Here is a 7387-nt window from a genome sequence, read left to right as displayed (position 1 = left end):
TAGAAAAGTACAGGTTGCTACATGAGCCTAAAGCAAGGATACCTAACCAATTTTTCAGTTTTGATAGTTGAAGTTTTCTTGCTTTTCTAGAAGGTATAAGTTGATATGACTTTAGAAGGCTAAGCAAATTTTTCAAGGTGACATGGCTGGTAAATGAAGGGATTGGGATTTGAATTTTGTTCTTTTAAACTCACCCTCCATAAAAAAGAAAGTTAAAGTTGTTCAGTACTTAATTAGCACAGTTAGAAGACCTTCGTGGTAGTGGTTCCTCATTTGGACTAAATCTTACTGTTACATTAATGACAATGGACACTATTTATATCTCAGCTGAAGGATGAGTTTATTTGTTGTTGTTGTTCCATTTATTTGACCAAAGTTTAACAATTCAGACATCTCAGTTAAGCTAACATTACATATCACACTGGATATTGCAAATGACAAGCTTGTAAAAATAAATAAGAACAGAGAGTAAGAGATGGAAACAGAGGAGGGAGAGGGAGAGAGAAAGAGAGAGAGAGGCTAAAAGTGATGCTGGGGTAGGGAGGGAGGAAAAAATAACAGGCAAAGCTGCAGCCTGTCAGAAGTTCTGAGTTTTAAAATGTTGATTTTTAAGTCTTGCTTTCAATGTTCCTGCAGACACAGATGATGGAAAAAAATCCTCTAAAAAAGCTGATTGCACAACATGGTAAACAGAGAAATGATGAAGAAAAATAAAATTCAAGTCTTTTCAGCTTTATAATAAGCATGTCGGCCTTTTTTGCTTGTACATTCGATTGTAAGTCCCCTTGTGGATGAGAAAATATATGAAACTCTACTCTTACATTTCCAGAGATCATCTTAGGTAACCTAGGAATTCTTATCTCAGAGAGGGGAACTACTCACAAACTTGACAACATTGCTCGCTCATTCTTCAAAATGCCCTCTACGGAGACTTCTGAACTAATCACTCCACAGCAGGGGGCGGGCGGGGGCGTTGAGTAAAAGGCCTCTCCCCAGGAGCAATCAGATAAAAGGCACTTCCTTTTCTACTTGTAAGACGGTTGTGTAATTTTATGCATAGTTCCTTTTCTTGCGAGCTGGATATCTGAAGATATTTTGGGAGTTCGTCAGTCTTGATAAGGAGACTTTTGATTGTGATCTCTTTCCATTAATTAAGGACTGTACTCATGCTCAAGTCCTGCATGTACCAGAAAAAGCCAGAAAACTTGCTTCCGAGAAAGTTTTGTTGGCAATAACATTTGGTCTATTTGGATGACAGACTGAGGCTCCGGAACTGTTGACACACTGAAGTCATTAAATGACACACATAACCTGCATCCTAATAGATGCTGTGTTCCATGTGCACACTGTTAAGTTCAAATGAACCTTAGAGAACACCACTTGGCGCCAATGTGCTTGCGCAGCAGTCACAAAATCCATCAATTTGCAACTGTTCTTTATGGTTTTCTGCAGTATGCACAAGTCACCAATAAACACCCCACTGCAGTTATCCTGGATGAAATACAAAGCTGTTTTTAGGATTTGATATTGCAAATGTTAAGGGAGAACTGATTTATATTCTCCCTCCATCCCACTGCCTGAATTTCAAAATCATTTGTCTACATCTCCTATTTGCAAAGTACCATACATTTTTTATTTTTACTATTTCAATATGAATGAAATTTCAATATATATTTCCTTTGCCTACGCTTGAGAGCAGAAATCATAAGTTGCATTTGTTTCTCCCTCACTCACTGTTCATGAGGTGACACTAAAGACAGACCTGTTTTGAAATGTCCAGCTTTCTAGGGACCATGTCTAACTCTTTTTTTCAATAATACTTAACAAATAGTTGCATGGCATTCCCTGTATGCTAGGCATATATATATATATATGTATTTTTATCTTACTGATTATTTGCAAGCCTGGAAATAAGTGGTATTCCCATTTCATAGGTGGTAAGACTGAGACTTCAATGAGCAAATAATTGACGCAAGTTCCACAGCTATAATAAAGCAAAATTTGAACATAAGATCTCTCAAAACTTCATTGTTCCCATTCCATTAAATGACTCAATAAAGGTAAACAAGTGTTTACTAATCAATTCCTGCCATAAGTATATAAAAATATATTTAAAAGTTGCCTCTGTTTAACAGTCAACACCTGCAGCTAAATGAGTATTTTTTTAAATCTCTATGTATATTTTCTAAGTATCTCTTATTGTGTATCCCGTGCAAATCCTGACCATACAGAATTGTTGAAATAAATTGCATTATAAATTTAAAATAAATTTAAATTTGAAAACCATCTTAAAATACAAGATGTCTAAGGGAATCTTACCCAGGGATAGTTTTTCATTCATTAGTTCATCAACTACATATTAAGTGCTACCATCTTCCAAATACAAATCTAACTTCCGAGGCAAGTTCAATGGAAACATATACTAGGCCCCTGTTCTCATGGCATTTCTAAATAAACAAATATATTTAAAAAGCGATACCAGGTTCTGATATGTGCAATGATGAAAATAAATCAGGGCAATACACTAAAGAGTTTTCAAGGGACTCCTTTAGTTTGTGTTGTCAATAAACATACCTACAGTAATAAATGTATATCTAAAAACCTCTAGTATGAAATGGTCATCAATAGAAGTTTATTTTTTATTACATAGGAAGGAAACCAATGAAAGAGAGGCTTAAGCAATCAGCAGTGGTGATAAATATGGTTTTCTGTCCAAATAAGATCTTTTGTAATTGTTTTGATGTGGTACAACATAACATTTTTAAGTGAAATATTTTCAAGTCAAAATGAAATCAAGGCTGTAGTTTTCAAAAAGGGTCTTGCTGTATTCGATCTCAAAAATCATTTGTCATCAATCTCTATCCTGAGGTTTAGAACACCCCAAAATATTACCTAATGCATAAATCCATTCTCATTCTGTCTGTCTGTCTGTCTGTCTCTCCCTCTGTTCTAGAGTAGAATCAGGATTGACACACAAGTCTGTGTGATTCCAAAGATATCACATTTTCCATTATAAAATATTGCTTTTTAAATATACTTGTCAGGTGGCCATTCTGCATTTCTGAGTAGTTAATATAGTAGTTTCAACATTATGTTGACTTCTGATTACATTCACTCAAGGAGGTAGCTATTGACATATATAAAACCAAAACAATATATGAAACTGGATGGTAGAAGCAGGTGGTAGCAATCAGCCTTCTCTAGATAGTCTAGAGAGGAGGGAATGCAAAAATGTCCAATTTGTTCAGTAAAATCTAAAACACCTACTTTAAGTCAACAAAAACAAATTTCCCAAGTCTCAAAAAAACAGAGCTTACTGAGTCTCTTATTAATGAACTTATGTTATAACTACCATATCCATGTATGTCAAATCAGGCAGTATAATAAAAGGGGGAGTACACTAGTCTTTAGGAAAAAATGAGTTCTTATGGTGATTTACTTCTTTATTAATGAGCATTCTGTCAGGTACTCTGCTATGTGCTAAAATGTATCAGCCCATTGTATGACTTTGAGAAGTCATATAATACAAATACGAAATGAGTTTATTAATATTTGCCCTGCTGACTTCCTAAGGTGATTGCACCAAGTGTCAGATATTGTACTAAGGATTTTAGAGACACCATCTCATTTTATCCCTCCAATAACTTCATGAGATAGGTAGGCTTCATTAATGAAAGCCATTTGGCAGATGAGAGAAATAAGAATCCAGATGAAAGCAGTTCTTTGAAAACTATAAAATGCTATACAAAAATGATGTAATGTTATAATTAAATGGGAAAACATAGATCATGCTGTATGAAAAATATTGTCCACCAGAGCTCCTCTACAAAATGCAATTTGATAGTAGCACATTAGTCCACCTGACTAAATTCAAGACAATAATAAGAAGCACTCAGCCAGGGCTTATTATGTGCCAGTCACAGTTCTTAGCATTTTTGTCCATACTTTTACTCAGTAATGTTCAAAAATAACCCTATGAGTTATACACCACTATTATCTCCATTTTACAGATGTGGAAACAGAGGGAAAGAAAGAACTAGTCAGCTGTACCAGGGAATAGCTAGTAAATGACGGAGCTGGGATGAGAGACCAGGCAGTCTGGTTCTTCAACCTGTGCTCTTAATTATAACACTAAACTCTTTTTGTGAAGTAGACTGTAAGAGTGCAAACCAATTAGCTATGTATTCGAAAGGCTCAGGAAACAAATAGCTGGATTATTTTTCCTCACGTAGCAGCCTTTTGGCCATTCTCTGGGCTCAGTGAGGTCAGCATGATGTATGGTAGGAACTTGGGTTTAGCAATCGGTTTCAAATGGCAGCTCTGCCAGCTCTGTACATCCTCATGACCTCTTTATGGTTCTGTTTCTCATTTGCAAACTAAGAAAAAGAAAGCCTATTCATCAGGGATTTTGCAGGATCAAGAGCATTCAGCACAAATCTTGGCATAGGCACAGTTGGCACTCAATAAGTATTAGACTCCTTTCTCCGATCTCAAATGTGACATCAGTTTAAATAGTTTACTCTCCCATAAACTACATAGGAAAAGGTAAGAGAAAGACCTCAGGTCATGAAATGTTAGCTTTTAAGTTAACTATATATTACCTTGAGTCGTAAGGTAATCTGCTTTGTGAAAAATAATGTTATCTTGAGTATCTATAAATAGGATTTTTTTTCTTCCCAAACAATGTGTATCTATTTTCTCAGGGGTCAGTATATTCCATTTGATAGATTGGTAGGTTGATCCGTTTTAGCAATTCTTGGGTCAATTTTGTACTTGCTCATGCCACAGGTCTGACTAAACAAATCTGATCACAAAATAGACCTGTCTTGTAACTGTTATTGGGCAGGGTAGAAAGCATGGTAGCTACAGCTTGCTAATAAGCCACACTGAAATATCTGAGAGCATGGAAGCTTTTCAGATTATAAACTGTGTCCAAGGCTTATTAAAGGGCATAATTTTGACATGTCATGTGTTTAAACTTTGGAAGCTTCCATGACCTCATTTTAAAATTTTAAGAGTTCCTGAGTAGAAAAAACTAGGCAAGATTGTCACCTTGCTTTGTGGCTATGCTGTTTCAGGACAATGGTTATTCTTTGCAAAGTGGTTCTGTTGTTTACAAACATAATATCTATTTTCGTGAGGGGATTTTCCATATTACAAAGGCTCTTTGAATCCCTCATGCCAAGTTTTTAATTAAATTAGCTTAAGTGCTACCAAAATATATAGTTTTGTGGTCTCATTATATTTCTGAACCCCAATCTGTGGATGGTGTTAGAGATACATCTATCTACCTATCCATAGAGATATACATCGTTCTGAGTCTTTAAAATATGCTAAGCTAAAAACAATTACAAATATAGTGATTATAAAAGAAATTACTGGACCCATAGAGCTTATGGATTATCACATAATTAGGAATTTTAAGAAAGTACTTTAAATTGTTCTTGTGCAGTCAGTATTTACAAGGTAAATTTCAATGGTATTAAACTTTATCTTTTAATAATGCAATATACAGTTTGTATATATAGAAACAGTGCAAAATGATATTTCTTATTTAGTGCTGGCATTAAAAATATTATTAAATTTTTTTTGAATGTTAAGAATGTTAAACTTTTTATAGATCTAAAATAAATCAAAAACAAATTTGATGTATTTCAGTAATAAAGCATAACCATATCAAGAAGAGGGAAAAGTTTCAAGTTGAAAGATCATTTAATAGCAGAATATATGATGGTCATTTTAGGGCAGAATATATGGTGGAAAATAGAGCTAATGAGGTTGTGTTGGGGAAAATGTAACAGAAAATACTAAAGCAAATATTAAAATTGGTGAAAGAGCAAAGTGAACGGTATAGTTGGATGCCAAGTGAAAAAAGTGTTTTAAATTACTATTTCATCTACAAAGCTACTAGTTGAGGGTTTTTAGCATGTAGAGACTTCAACAACTTTATTTCAGAAAAATTGCCAGGATGTACCCTTTTGCAGTAGACGTAAAATAAGAACTTAGCCATTATTCTTGGTGCATATATAAAGTTACTGTAAAACTAAGTGCAGAAACCATGAACAAGGTAGATTTAGACTGGACTGGACTGGGATGGTACCTTAAATTGTTTTGCTTAAAATATATTAATTTAAACACTGAACACTAAATGATCAACTTCTCGTAATTACCACGATCTGAGCAATGGAAGGTCAGATTAAGCCCAGTGTCTGGTCATGGCATTTGGCCCTGCGTGAAGTGGACATCCATTTTCTGGAGGCAAAAACAGACAGACTGCCATCGGAAGGGAGGAAGGGAGAAAAGGAAGAAGGGAGGAAGGGAAGAAGGAGGAAGGGAGGAAGGGAGAGGGAATAGAAATGAGAATGAGAAGGGAGAAGTGGCGGCATGAGGGTCAAAAAGATCTATAGTTAGTCAGTGAGGGTTAAGCTGTCTTTTATTTTTATTGATCCTTAAGCATTCAGTGAAATTGTGTTAAATACCACAGTCTGATCTTAGCTGAACTTTAGATTTAAAGGTGGGCATATTCGCTATATCACATTCGTTATATACACACGTGTGTGTATATATTTATATATATGCAGATGCTATGCATAACTTTTATGATACATTATAGCTATGTAGCCCAGAGTGTATATAATAATGTAATGGTAATAACAATAACAAGATGATGATGATGATGATGATGATGATGATGATGATGATTCTCATATAAACCCTTTTGATGTGCCAGGCGCTGTTCTAAAACCATCACATATATTATCCCATTTAATCTTCACAACAACTTTATGAGGTATTATTATCATCCTCATTGCACAGATATTGAAACTGAGGCACAAAGGATTTAAGTGATTTTACTAAGATCACACAACTAGGGAGTGTGAGAGTTGAGATTCAAAGCAAGTGGTCTGTCTGCATAGTCCATACCCTTCCTCCTTTTAGAAGAAATAGCATATCCATAAAGCAGAGGGCTCTTATATTTGGAATCCATGCACACCACCATTCTGCGCTTACTTATTTTCCTTATTGTAATTTTTCAGCTTCACATGCAGTCTCCATTATTTCTGATTTATTCCTTCATTGATTTGTTGAATTATATTTCCTGACTTCTTTCTGTCTATAATCCCATACGTGTCCTAGGCTAACTGGGCTAAGAAAAAAAGTGGGCTTAACACCTTCACATTTAGTTTGGAGATTTTTACTCATCCTCTCAACTGGAAAAGGAATCCAAATAGCCGAGATCAATGATTCCCTATCTCACTTATTTATCTAGTTTTTAAAAATGTGTACGAGAATTCCTTCATATTGGAAATAACATAGCATCTATTTCTACTTGCCCTTTTCTTGTCAACCAGTAATTAAGGCTGGAGCTTTATCAGACACATAGAGT

The sequence above is a fragment of the Pteropus vampyrus genome, unplaced genomic scaffold (genome assembly GCF_000151845.1).
Source record: "Pteropus vampyrus isolate Shadow unplaced genomic scaffold, Pvam_2.0 Scaffold8, whole genome shotgun sequence".
Taxonomy (NCBI): domain Eukaryota; kingdom Metazoa; phylum Chordata; class Mammalia; order Chiroptera; family Pteropodidae; genus Pteropus; species Pteropus vampyrus.
Note: the sequence above shows the minus strand (reverse complement) of the source record.